This window comes from Monopterus albus, unplaced genomic scaffold (assembly GCF_001952655.1).
Source record: "Monopterus albus unplaced genomic scaffold, M_albus_1.0 scaffold73.1, whole genome shotgun sequence".
Classification (NCBI taxonomy): Eukaryota; Metazoa; Chordata; class Actinopteri; order Synbranchiformes; family Synbranchidae; genus Monopterus; species Monopterus albus.
The window spans coordinates 1,986,632-2,000,217 of record NW_018127953.1 but is presented as its reverse complement, the minus strand read 5'-3'; the positions used below and the strand labels follow the sequence as shown (position 1 = coordinate 2,000,217).

The window sequence follows — 13,586 nt, the reverse complement described above, 5'->3', positions numbered from 1 at the left end:
ATCACGGGGACCCGTGAGACTGTAACTGTTCTTGCCCTCCTTTCTCCCAGTCCAACACCTACAGTCCAAGAACAGACCCCTGTGATTTTCTTCTGAAAAGGATAAATTAGAAAATACAGGAAAAGTTGTTGGTTTTACTTTCATCATCGCAAAGTGCTGCACTGAATAAGTACAAACTGATAGCTTTTTAAAGAGCCTAATAATAAAATCTCAAATTAACCCATCACACTTAGATTGCAACCTGGAATAAACACAAAGTTCTCAACTCAGCACAAAATTGTTAAACAAAACCACCCCCGTTGCAGGCCTGAGTCGATGCTTGTGAGCGTGGAGGCCCAAAACTATGTGGCCGCTTCACTCAATTGAGCAAAATAAATAAAGGTACCTTACTCTTGGGTGTATGTACAGTCTGGAGCAGAACAGTGGTAAGAAGCCTCTGGATTCTCCTTGATAATTGCACTCGTCTAACCCAGTCCACACCGCATCTTGCGACAACGTGGATCTCCACGTGTTGTAGGGTCCACGATAATGGCGTCAGCGACAGCTGGTCTGCGTGGTGACTCCAGAACTTAAAACATATCCTTAGGCAGCTCGTAGCTTTCTCTTTGAATGCCTCTGCTCAGTTTTCCAATGAGGGGAAAACAAAACCTACAACATATACATGTCAGCTGTGTTAGCTAACTTGTTACCCTTACATCCACAGTGCTAATGAATGCTAACGCCACTCAAACAAAGCGGGGCTTAGAGCTTAGATCAACAACACAACAAATTTCAGGTTGAAATTAAAACTGCTCACCATAAACATGAATTCTGTCCCTGACCACAATCGTCAGGTTGACAATCTCTGGGGCAGCATATATGCACCAAGCCTTTCTTGTTCTCCCGACTTTCCAGTCGCGTTTTACCATCTCGCTCCCACCAGGAAACTGTCACAGTCTTTCCGCTTACAGACTTGCACAATAAAATAACATCAGGTGCTAAACAGTTCTTCTAAACCTATTAATCCCATTTTAAACAATATTAATACTAACTCCCTTAAAGTAACACGTTTTAAACCACTGATTTTACATCCGTGAACGTAGGTAACTTATTTAAACATCCACTTTTAGAAGTCAAATATTTTAACTGGGTTACATTATCTTATCTTTTTAAAACCAATGTGTGGATTTTTTAAAGTTAAGATTCAAGCAATCTATCAAATAATTCATAATTCTTCAAATAATTGTTGGCAGAATATTCTTAATAATCCCATTGATCCCAGACCTTAACAAATATACGATGTCTCGAAAGATTCTCCCATTAGACAACTTGTCAAGAGGTCCATGTGTTTTAAGATGACTGCTACTAGTGTACACGTGGCACACATGCCACAGTAAATGTGCATTGTGGATATTAAACTGTAGTGGGTGATAGTATAGTAGGTTCATATTGGTGAACAGTGTTGCCATTTATAATACTAAGGGTGCTTTTTTTATGTTTATGAATCAAATGACTTTGTGTAATGTGACAGTGTAGCTTGAAGTGATGAACCCACACATAACTGCTCTTGGTGTGCAACTTTGCATTTCATTCTTAGCATTTTTCCAAGATGTAGCATGGATTTATTTTCAGCTTTTCAGAGCCACCACCTGCTAGCACCAAATGACAGGCTGAAAAAGTTAGCAACTATCCTTGACCTCCAGTCAGGTCCACTGCACTTTTGCATCAAGAACTTGACCATACAGCTTTTACAACTGACTGACTCAGTATTGTTGCTCTTTTTTCAGCTTGTACCTGTTTCTTATTTCCAAGGGTAGAACACAGCCTGGTAGGACAGATAGTTGGTCAGGAATTTTTTTGTTTGGTATTCATCTCATAGTTGTAACACAAGGCCCACTTGTCCTTGACTGCTTGTTACAAATAACCCACATAATTCCCACAGGCTCAGAGATAATTCACTGATAATTTAAGGCACTGGTACTGTGTTGCATTTCCTCTCTCTCACACACACACACATACACACAAAAATCAGCACATTCCTTTGTTGTTTTCTCATTGTTTCCTTGCTGCTCCTGAGCTGACACAAACCTAGTAAAGCGTCTCTTTTGTTCTGGGTAATGGGAGACTGTTGCTGAAGTGTATACAGGGGTTAGTGGGACTGAGCCCTTTTGTGGCGTGGCAGTACATTGCACTTTATCTGCAGTTTAGCTTCTCTTTTAACTGCAGAGCCACATTACGCGTGGATTTAAGGAAGTAATGCTGAATCAGGTCAAGGAGGTGCTGGCAATTGTCAGGAAGGTAAAAGGGCCTTAAGTGCCAAAGCTCAGTGGCAAGCTTTAAAAAAGATGAAATTTACTCTGATACTGACAGCATCTTTATACCAGTAATGAGATACTGTATGATTGTAGCAATGAATTCTCTCTTTTATTGCAGTTTCCCAGGATCTACAGTGCAGTATGGTGGGGTATTTTTGTACTGGGGCACCATAAAGAGATTAATTTTAGTAGTAGTCTTCCCACCAGGGAGTCAATGTAATTCAGCAGAGCATTAGAGAAAGAGGAGATGAGAAGGAGGAGGAATGGACAAAAGAAAAAATTAAAATACAAGGATAGAAAACAGTGGAAAAGAAAGGAAGAGAGAGTAGGAGAGTATGGGAAAACACAGGTGGAGAGGAGTAATCGCGTGTGTCCGGCGGAGGTCACCACTGGTCTGCAGGTTCTAATTATGTGCTAATAGTCGCTGAGGAGGTCATTTGGAGCCATTAGCCAGCGCCTGTAGGTAGTTAACGGCCCACAGCATAACCCGGCCTCCTTAATGTTCCCTGCGAGGCCGTTAGCGCTCTGTCACCAGCCAGCTAGCTGCCTCGTTACTGCTATTAGAAACCAATTGATAAGTAATAGTAAAATATGATAGCACACTATCTAGGAACTATAAACTCTGATGGAAAGGTGAGAGGACAGGAGACAGCAAGTGGTAGTGCATGAGAGCACCTACCCATTCCAGAGGGGGAAAGCAAATGTGGCTGTGAAGCTAAGGGCAGCAACTAACTGACAAACTGATCAGAACGAGGAGTCAGATGTTGAACTGCATTTAACCGGCTCCAAAGGATGAGATTATTTGCACACTGTCACTGTGGGTAAGTTGAATGCATGGTTGGGGGAGTCCTTGTGAAAATAAAGTATGACATTTTACTGTATCATTAGGGCTTTGAGTGCTGTTGTAATTGTCAAATCATGCCGTTAACTAAAGAGACAGTTCATCATCACTGAGGTTCTCATCTGGTATTATGCACTTTTGACACAGATTTTTCAGGGATGAAAGGAAACAATACACATTCCCACATAGGTTTGTGCAGTAGGTAACAGGTAACCCCAGTTTGTAACTCCTGATGTGTTACTATATCATTTGTGTTGTGGTGTTACTGTATACATCCAATTTCTCCCCTCACAAAAAAAAAACAACACATAAAAACATAGTCTCTGAAGAAACCCATAGGGTAGCTGCTTTTTGTATTTTCTAGAAACGTCAAAGATTTGTCTTAACATTTGGACTGAAAATAAAGGCAAAATATTTTGTCAGTTTAAAGTTTTTAACCCACATATTATTGTAAAACACATGTAAAAGATTTACTGTGTTCTTTTGGTTGAAAATATAAAATATGAATATTAAATTATATATTAACAAAATATTTCATTTTGATTCTTAGAAACTGAGCAAGAAAATATACCATTTCACATGAATATCTTTGGATATGGAATATATACATAGAGCTGTAAGGTGAGATGCAGGATGAAAGTCATTATTATTGTGCAACAGAGAGAATAGTTTTCATCTGAATGGCTGTGAAAGTCTCAGAAGATTCTGGATACCTTCAGAATGGCACTAAGTCTTCAGGATTTTTCAGAGAGCACAGGTACTTATGTTTTGGAAAACTGGAAGCTTTATCATTATACTGTATAATGCACAAGAAGCACAATCTGCAGATAAGTAAAGATAAAGTGTATGAACACAGCACTTCTTTTCCCTTAGTCATGGATGAAAAAAGAAATCAAATCAGTATCAACACAAAGATATCCTAGACCTACAATGCAGAACACAGTTCTAACCAATTAGAGTCAGATGTTTTCATTTAGCTATATTTTATTTCTGCTCTGGGCAGACGTGGATTCATATGATTTAAATTAAAATCACACTGGTTATCAGTCAAAGGCAGTAAACCTCCTGCCGCTCCACATTCATCAAGCCTAGACAAGTTTGATCTTGAGTATATGCTCTGCCCTGACAAAAAAGAAATACAGCTCTCCCTAAAGAACCACAGATTTGTCCATGATGAAATCTCCTGACTGGGGTCTAAATATTTGCCTGTGCTGTATTTGTGTGAGCGTTTCATTAACGATCAGAGCTGACAAACATACACACTCACTGACCCCAGTCATCAGGGGAGAGCCTCTGACAGTAGTGTGTGTTTTGTGTGTGTTTGGTGAAAACATAAATGCTTCACATGAGGGATCGAGGAGACAATTGCAGTGGAAATGAATCTGGTGTGGTGAACATTTCCACTGCCAGTGCCCCGTCTCTTATTTAAGGCCCTGTCAGAAGTTGAAAGTATAATTGATACAAATTCTAAAGTTTAATTTTTAAAGTTTACAGTCACAGAGGGTTCAGCGTTTCAGATTGTTTAAAATTGCTCTCACTCCCTTTTCATTAAAGCAAGATATTCTGAAAATGTTTGTTCATCAAAGGGTTGCTACAAATTAGACTTTGAAGAACTCAATTTGAAGTAAAGAAAAGCATTTCTTTTCCTCTGGGGAAGCCAAAAGCTCAGCTGTGTTTGCAATTCAATGTAAACTGGGCACAATATCTGATTTTAAAGATGCGTGCAGTCATTATACAGACACGAACATAATGACACACACTAAACTTGCCATGTGCACACACAGTACTCACCCTCAACTACATATTTTGTTAGTCCCCTTGTGTTATGTTGCACCCATTCTCTTAGATGGCAGTGTCTATTTGTTAATAGTTGAAATTAGCAGTGAGGCCTCTGGAGGAGCAGGTGGGCATGCTGTAACCCTAAGTCTAGAGAGAGGGGAAGAGAGACAGGGAGTCAGATAGAGATGGCCAGAGCAGTGGAATAACATCTTAATCTATCTGAGAAGTGAACAGTGGCTGGTCTGTTTTTGGAGCACGCTGTCTTGGATGACTCCCAAGTAGAGGGGCAGGGAGCAGAGTCATCTTCAGCTGCTAGTCACTAACATGGCAGTAATAAGGCAGTGATGACCCTCCCAGGACTGCTGGCCAACACTCCTTCTGCCTCCTTTCCTTTCAGCACAAACACACACACAAACTCAGGCCGTGCACTTAAGCAGGAAGTCAGTACAGCACCAAATTTCTCTCTCTGTGATATATTGACTTCCCTGTTTGCTTACCAATTTCTCTTCATTTTAAATGAATCTTAAAAGTTCCCAGAAAAACAAACATGGGCCACTCCTACTGTGTTTTTGCACAACACTGTCCATCGGTCCATCTATCTAGAGGGTCATGGGGTGTACAGATCCAAATCTGAAAAACATTCCATGAAATTATTCATAGAAGTACAATCAGTGAGGGAAACACAAAACAAAGCTACTGTATGGGACTAACTGATAAATCCTTAATGCAAATAGAGAAGTAAAACAGTACTCAGGGCTAGAAGAAATGAATGTAATGCGATGCTGCTACACCTGTTGCTGATGCAAATTAAATCACTATCAGAGACTTTCCTGTCTGCCTTTACATAGGTTTGATTTATCAGCCTTAAAGGATTTAGACTAGATTCATTTTCTTAACATGGCAGAAAAAGCTGCACACATCACAGCAAAGACAAATAAATATCATTAATTGCCAAAAAAAAGATGCTGAAAAGAATATAAAGGTGGGTTCAGTCCACTGTTAGTGATCACCATGAATATCATAAAAATGAATCTATTACATTTTCATAAAATACATTTACATTTGGCTTTTATCACCTTAAAAGCCACTGCCCTCGTGTTTCTGAAATTAGTTTCATACTACTTACTCTGCATACAATTAATTTAAGCCATTGTGATCTGTGTCAGCTTGTACGATATGGCTGGCAAACTCTTTTGCATGGCTACTTGCACATATATGGTGCTGCGTCTGTGAGAGTATAGCCCTCAGTGCTTTGTATTGTTAGAAATTTGCATGCTTAAGTCCATATGGTAACTTCCTTTTGACCTGCTTTCCCATCCCCAATGCATTGTCAGGGCTGTCAGCCGATAAAGAATCACTTGACTTGCTATAACAAGTTCAAAAGGAGCTGATGACGCGCTGTTGATCCATGGAGAATCGGCCAAAGGAACACCCCTACTGCTTGCTGCTATCACTCCCATAGAGATAGCCATATTATTGATGGGGAATGGTTATGCAAATTTCTTCAGGAGAGGAAAACTTTTTTTTTTTAATTTTGGAAAATGCTCACAAAACAGAAAGAAAGAAAGAATAAAGCAAATTTTGTATGCATCAAACTGAATTCCATATAACCATTTAAAGGAGCAGCATAAGAATCAGATTTTCATAGTGCATAATGAATATGGAATATCTTTTACAGAGGAAGATATGTTTTGTCTGAGAAGGGGAGAAAAGCAGATTTAATGTCTCACAGAACACATGCACACAGAGACTGACTGAAAATGTCTTTTAAAAAGAATAAATATTTGAGTAAAAAATGTGACATATATCTTAATATGCCTAATAATAAATGTCTTCATACATGAAAGACTGGTAAAAACGAGGCAGTGAATAGACTCTTTGGATGGAAAAAGTTTTAAAGACATTGCATTACATTCCTAAATGTGATCAAAGTTGTAATAATTCTAATGTGCTTTAAGGTGTGGATTGGTTCACGTGCTTTTTGTCGGAGTGACCATTCACATGTGTGCATGTGCCTCTCTGTCATATACAGCATGGCACAGGCGTCGTGGAGGAGGGAGGGGGAGAGAGGGGCGGTCGGGGGTCTGTTAGGAATATGACCCCGAGATATTCCACTGTGGGTCCATGTCCGGTTCGGAGGACATTTGATCGCATCTCAGTCAGTGGTAATGTGTCACTCGGTTCGACATTTTGAATAATCGGGGCTGTCTGCCGTCATCCTGCCACTAGCTGACAGCAGCCCCGTCTGTCTGTCTGTCTGTCTTATAACTCTTCTCTACTCGTGCACTTACATGATAGAAAACAAGCTGTCCCTGCCAGAGAGCACTTGATACTGTTTTATTATTACCAAACCGTTCCCATAATTATCCCATAATCATTATATAATCCTATAACAAAGCCTCTATTGAAGCCCTGTCTTTTGTCAACGCTGGGACACTGAATCTATAATAGCATTATTCAGTCTTTTCCACCCCTCTATAGAAGCATAACATATCAAAACCATCCTGCAAGGCAGGTTTTAGTTGCACGAAACAGGTCAGGACGTTTTTTTTTTCGTGTGTTGTTTTATCCATCTCAAAAAGTTGTGCCACTTCAAGTTTACGGCTCCTATTGGAAATATATAAATATATATCTAAAGGATTTACTTTTTTGTAGATAGAGTGAGCACTTTAAAATCCTAGGAGAGGTGTGTAGAAATCGTTCAACTGGACTAGTAGCATTCTTGACATATAATATTTTCTAATAATTATGTTCTTTCCTTATGCTGCTCCCAGGCAATAAGAATACATCGTCAACGCATTGAAAAAGCCAGTTCATGACGAGCGGCTTTGCGTTTTTATGCATGGGGATTGGCAACACAGCGGGGCTTATTTACATTAAATACGCCACAAGGTTACAGTGCAGATAGATGAGCGTCATTTTTATCACTCATTACTTCTCTTAAGCGGTGACTGACGCTCAGGACGCACAAGAGGCAACACTCATTTATCCTGGAGTTTTTTAAGCGAGGAGAAGAGGAATAAGACTCGAAACAGTTGACTTAAAAGGTAAGGAATTCTACTTTTTGGAGTAATTTTGTGACCTGGGTGTCTTTACACGAAGAGGTTGTTATCCCGAATTTTTAACGCACAGTGCCCGAGCTGCGAGGCTGGCTGTGTGTGAATGGTTATGTAGAGGGGGCAGATTTAGAAATTAAACTGTTTGTGGGCAGTTCAAGGTCAGAAACAAACTAAGGTGGTTGGGAATAAGCTTTCTTCTCCTGCCAAGGTACCGGGAGAAATGTAACGTTGAGGGAATTATTTCTTTAAACGAGGTTTTGTTCGCCGCTGGGCTCATCAGCTGCTTTTTATCCCCGTCAACGGCGAGCACCGCAAGACCCGGGCTGTATCAAGCCAGTCGACTCTGCCTTCTACAATGGAGTGCCTTCTTAACGGTACAATGCATTTCACCTACCAGATAGGGGGAGTCCAAGCTGAAAGATGAAGGGAATATACTGATGGCTGACGATCGGCATCAATGCAAACGTTTGCCATTAGCAGACAGCGACCGAGAGGGACAGAAAAGCAAGAAGAGCGACAAGTAATAAAGCAGTATTTTTCATTTCAAACTCGGAATGCGCGGCATGGAGCAGCTGTAGGGACAGGATCAAGGAGTGGACAGTATTTAACAGGTCCGAAACGCACTTTTCAACACCCCCGTCATCTGAAAAGAATATGATCCGGTCAAATCATATGGGCATGCCTCATTATTCAATGAACACTATCTCTCACAACGCCTCGTTTACGCGCAGGAGTTAGCGCTTCGCCAAATTTAAAAGGTAAGAAGTGTGGGGTATATAGTACATGAATGTGTTTTTACTGGGGGCTTGGAGTGTATTACTCGCTGGGAAGTCAGTTTTGGGAAGGACTGGGGTTGTCTGTGCGGGAGTATCGCAGCGGGGGACCCTGATGTCTCCCCAATCATGATTAGAAAATAACAGAGCAATTAACCGTAGCGAGTGGTGATCGTAAAAAAAAGAAAGGAAAAAAGAAAAGGCGACAAAATAGCAGCTGAGACCAAGACACTGGCTGCCACGATATACACCTTGCAACTCAACGCTTAATAAACTATTTTATAGCACCAGAAAATAAATGATCCTATGTTTTGCTTACTGGTGTATGTTTGACGTCGTAACACAGTGTGCGTAAAGGGCGTTCGGGCGCACGGCTTTACAATATTGCGCATACAGATCATCGACACAGTATGGGACTTTTGGAAAAGTCCAACCGTGTCCCCGTTAAGAGCGTGCACGGAAAACTTTCTACAGACAGCTGCACTTGTGCTGAAAGAGTGCGGGATGGCGAATGAAGTTTATCGGTGGGTTTAGCACCATGTGTCAAAACTTGTGAGATGGAAGAAGAGCCGGTGAGACCTGCCATTTTGTGCAGTGATCGACCTCTTATGAATAAGCAGTCCCTGCATTATGCTTTGAGGAGACGTTATGATGGCATTCAGACGAGCAGGGTAAATGTCATAAGTTGACACTAACGCACATATTAGCCGCAGTGAACTTGACATATTTGGGAACCGATGTCACTTTTGATAGGGGTTGGGGGGTGAGGAGCTGTGATGTTTTTTTGTTTTTTTTTTAAGAGACGGTGGAAACTTAAAGCGGGTCGGGATACCGACTACAACAGACTGATAAGCATCCGTCACTGTGGAAATATACACTCCATAAAACTAGATTTTTTTCCAAGGGATCGAATTAATGAAATTGCTCTCGTGATTTCAGGTGAGAGCAATTTCTTTTCTCCATATCTAAATTAAAATTATCATAGGGTGTTTAAGGGTATCCTAAAGATCCATCAGGTTGAACGGGCTTCGTGCGCTTGGAAACCTCGAACCTTTTGCTTCACATGTGCGAATTTATGACGGGACAGCACTGAATTATCACTAATAAATGGCACCAGGGCTGAGACTTGTAATCCCATGTCACCGTGCGTCTTGGATGGGGAGGACCTTTTCTTGGAACTCGAGTTGACCCCTGTGTTATCTGACATGGGTTGGTCAGCCACTTCCAACAGCTTCCAGCGCTGCACAATGGCTATGAAGACACATGACATCCTTCCTAAAATACTTAACAACGTGTAGCACGTTGTTTCTCTAATGTTCCCTGAAGTTTTCTTGAGCCAAAAAGAGTTACCTCTTCCTCATATTCATTGTGGAAGGAAAATGGATAAATAGATGCGCTGTGAGAGTTGAGATGCTGTCATTGTTTAATGGTATGTGCAGGGCGGATATTATGTCTGAAACAGTGTCGGGTGTAAACCCTTTTTGTGAGCTCCCTCACTGGAGATAAAATAGCAAATGGATAACTCTCCCCACTGACAGTTCAGGCTGCCTCACAGACCCATGTACCTTTACTGTACTGCTACCAGGTGAAATGTTGTCACTCTTTTCATTATTGGGGAAGAGACACTATGTTTAAGAAAAGGCCTTGGTTTGCAAACTGGCCTGTAGAGGAATTTATCTAGTGGATTTATTGTCAAGGCCTCAGTAGTTTGTGCTAGTAATTTTTATTTCAAATTCATTCTAACTCCTTCTAATTTTTTTTTTAAATGAATCTTAGTCAGGATGTGTTAAATTACATATTACTCACTAATGAATTATCACTTGTCAGTAATATCCTAAAAATAATTGCTTTTAAAAATATGCAAGCATTTTTTTCATGGCATGTCAAATGGATAAATTCACATTTATGGATGGGATGTTTTATTTTGGAGCCACTGTGACCCCCACAGACATACAACACAAGTATTTTGACATTTCCTTGTACTGCAATTTTCTGACCAACAGAGCTCAAAATCTTTTCCCGGGAGCCAGTTTGTAGCAGTCACTGCTGATCTTGTGTTAGTTACTTTCCCACCTGTGCCTGTGTCAACGTTGCTAAAGGGGCCAGCCGTGACTGACTGCGGCAGTACACATCTCTCAGCTGAAAACGAGGGAGAAGGAAGTGATGAGAGAGACATTAGAGAGAAAGAGAGAGAGAGTGTGAGGGAGCATGGCATGCAAAGGATGGCATCAAATCAGTCCTCTTTTCACCAGGCTGTCAGTCAGTCAGTCAGCCACTCAGTTCACCATGAAGTAGACCCACTCGACTGAAGCCGCCGCGTTGTCAGCCCGACACACAGTGAATTATTTGCACATTGACATGTACACAATCCGATTTTTGAAAAAGAAAGAAATACTGTATCAAAAAAATCACACACTCGTTAAACAAATGCGCATAAAGACAACATCACATGAGAAGTCATCCCAGTGCATTTTGAAAAACCCACCATGTAGTGCTTGTACATTATCCAGCAGTACAGACAATAAGTGTGCGCTCAATTGGACAAAACATAATTCAAGAGATCCTGTATCCTGTAATATATGCATCTGCAACATAGTGCAATCCACAGTCAGACAGGCAGCCTCACTTTGGCTAGTTGATCCCCTTCTCATGTAATTATAGGGGAGAGGGCTCCAGCTGTACAGGCTGCGAGGCCAGGGCTCCCAGTCCACTGGGATCAGGGTGGTGGTGGGCAGGCCAGATCAGGCCAGCTCTGCTCATCAGCCAGCCATTAATTGATATGTGCAGTCATTGTGAAAGTGCACTTCACCTACTGGGTGAAAGCTGGGCATACTGGCTCTGTCATTTCTTCTCTTCCATTCTGGATCCGAGGTGCTCTCTCTTCTTCACTCTCGTGGCAGTGCACATGTATTCCAGTGTGTCTGCTGAAGGGGCTGTAACACAAGGCGTTTAGTCTGGATTGCGGCCTGTAGTTCCATGACCTTGAACTCCAGAGTTCAAGCAGAGAGGGGAAGATGCAGGCAAGCTGGACTTGCAGTTCTTTTGTAGAGCGATGTGACAATCACATGCAAACACGCAAATACACACAGTCAAAAGCATTGAATTGATCTGTCAAGAAGAGATCGTTCTGACCATGAAACATCACATGCCAGATCACACAGTGGACCAAAATCTAAAACAGTGGGGTTATTTTAATTCAGATTTTGTTGAACGTCTGTCATTGAAAATGTTTGTTGATTAGATTTTTTTTCCCCCACTCCCACTGTGTGATGGCAGTGGGGAAGCGTAACTTAAAGAAGATTTTATTTTTTCCCCTGCAGTGATAAATCAAAAGCGGCATGAAAGTTGAATGAAGTTAGTGCATATGACCGTTGCTCACAATTAAGCCTTTTTATCAATTCAGTACAGATGATTTCTTCATCCTTTGCAATAAGTGTTTGTCTAAAAGTCTATCGTGTTCCAGATATTTATCATTCAACACAATGCTTTCAGTAAAAATCAGGACCAAGTGAAAGTGACTGTAAAAGAGTCCAAAGTGCTGTACTGTTGTTCTGTTTTTGAACAATATAAAAAAGCTATGTGAACTATGGAAGATGCCATTAGCTAGAAATGAATATGTCATCAATATAAATGATCAGCTCTGTTGACTCATTGTTTAAATGAGAGTTTATGTACAGTTTTCCCGTTAAAAGCGCAAGCTGTATTGTACTTCGGAGTGCAAGTGTGTATTTTCCTTGATATGTTATTTGCATTGAGAGCTCGATAAAGGGAGTTGGAGGTTTGGAGCAATAGTGGGGTGGATGAGTTGGAGTGGTGGTGGGTGGGGTAATCACGGATGTCAGTTTGATCTAAGAATAAAAAGTGTGGGGCAGATGAGGCGCTGACAGATAGGCTTGACTCAGTCCTCTCATGCCGGGGTGCCATCACAAGAAGCGTCTGCCTGTCTGGAGTCAGACTGGGGGGAGAAGGTGGGATGGTAAGAGAGGAAAAGAAGTGGGCACCCAGGAAGAGGTGGGCACGGAAGTGGGTGCAAGGAGAATCTGTTTTTCCCTCCTATCACAGTTTCCTTGCTGCTTTTTATACCAGATTTTGTTAAATAAACCTGGGAAGTGCATGCATACAGATAAGTGCGTGTGGGAGTTCGTATTTGAAACAGTGTGTATACTGTATGTGCACTTATTGTATGTGTGCAGTTTTCAGGGTTAGTTTAACTGCTCTGCCTTGAGAAAATCTAGTATCAAGGTTATTTTACGGCCTTGGCCTTTCTCTGTCTTTGTAAGCATTTGGACCTCACATAACACCAACCAGGAATGTGTCCTGAAAAAATGCAAAACACCTTATCCTCACAACCCGTGATATTCCTCCTCTGTTTTCCCTGGTTGTCCTGCTGAGCCCCCTTGGCATTAAGGAATTATTGAGTTTGGCTTTAGTTGGGTATTTTTTCCTTGAAAGTTCGTTAGCATTTTGGATTTAAGGATGCATAATGCGATGACAGGACCGTTTCCCATTTGATGTGTTGAAGAGCATCGCGCTTTCAGGCGTGTCTTTTCCATGCACAACAGCTTAACACAAACAGGCAAGCACACATCAATCAGAGGTCCTGAAGCAGAGAATTGTTACTGCTTAGCATTCAGCCATGCTCAGCTAACACAGTGGTAAATACCTCCAGTGTTCATGAGATGGAAGGCTATATGTGTGTGTGGTGCAGGTTATGTCTGTTACCCACTTCACATACCATCACAGGCTGCATCGCACATGTCATGTCTGCTCTTTAGCTGCTCTACCTCTGGGATGTGACCTCTGTAAACTTCCCAGACCTCTGCTAATGAGCACACCAAAG

The 13,586-nt window shown here is 41.3% G+C and overlaps 1 protein-coding gene across 6 annotated transcripts in view; it reads left to right on the top strand.

The window, feature by feature from the left end:
• The first annotated feature begins 7,689 nt into the window (after positions 1-7,689).
• Positions 7,690-13,586, top strand: part of znf536 (zinc finger protein 536) — a 232,127-nt gene continuing 226,230 nt past the window's right edge. For 2 of the 6 annotated variants that reach the window (XM_020605877.1, XM_020605879.1), the window contains exon 1: positions 7,690-7,961. The gene's annotated coding sequence lies outside the window, so the exon portion shown is untranslated. Of the gene's footprint in view, positions 7,962-8,069; positions 8,732-13,586 lie in introns of those variants that run through there. The other 4 variants (XM_020605883.1, XM_020605884.1, XM_020605881.1 and 1 more) reach the window with 3 other exon arrangements.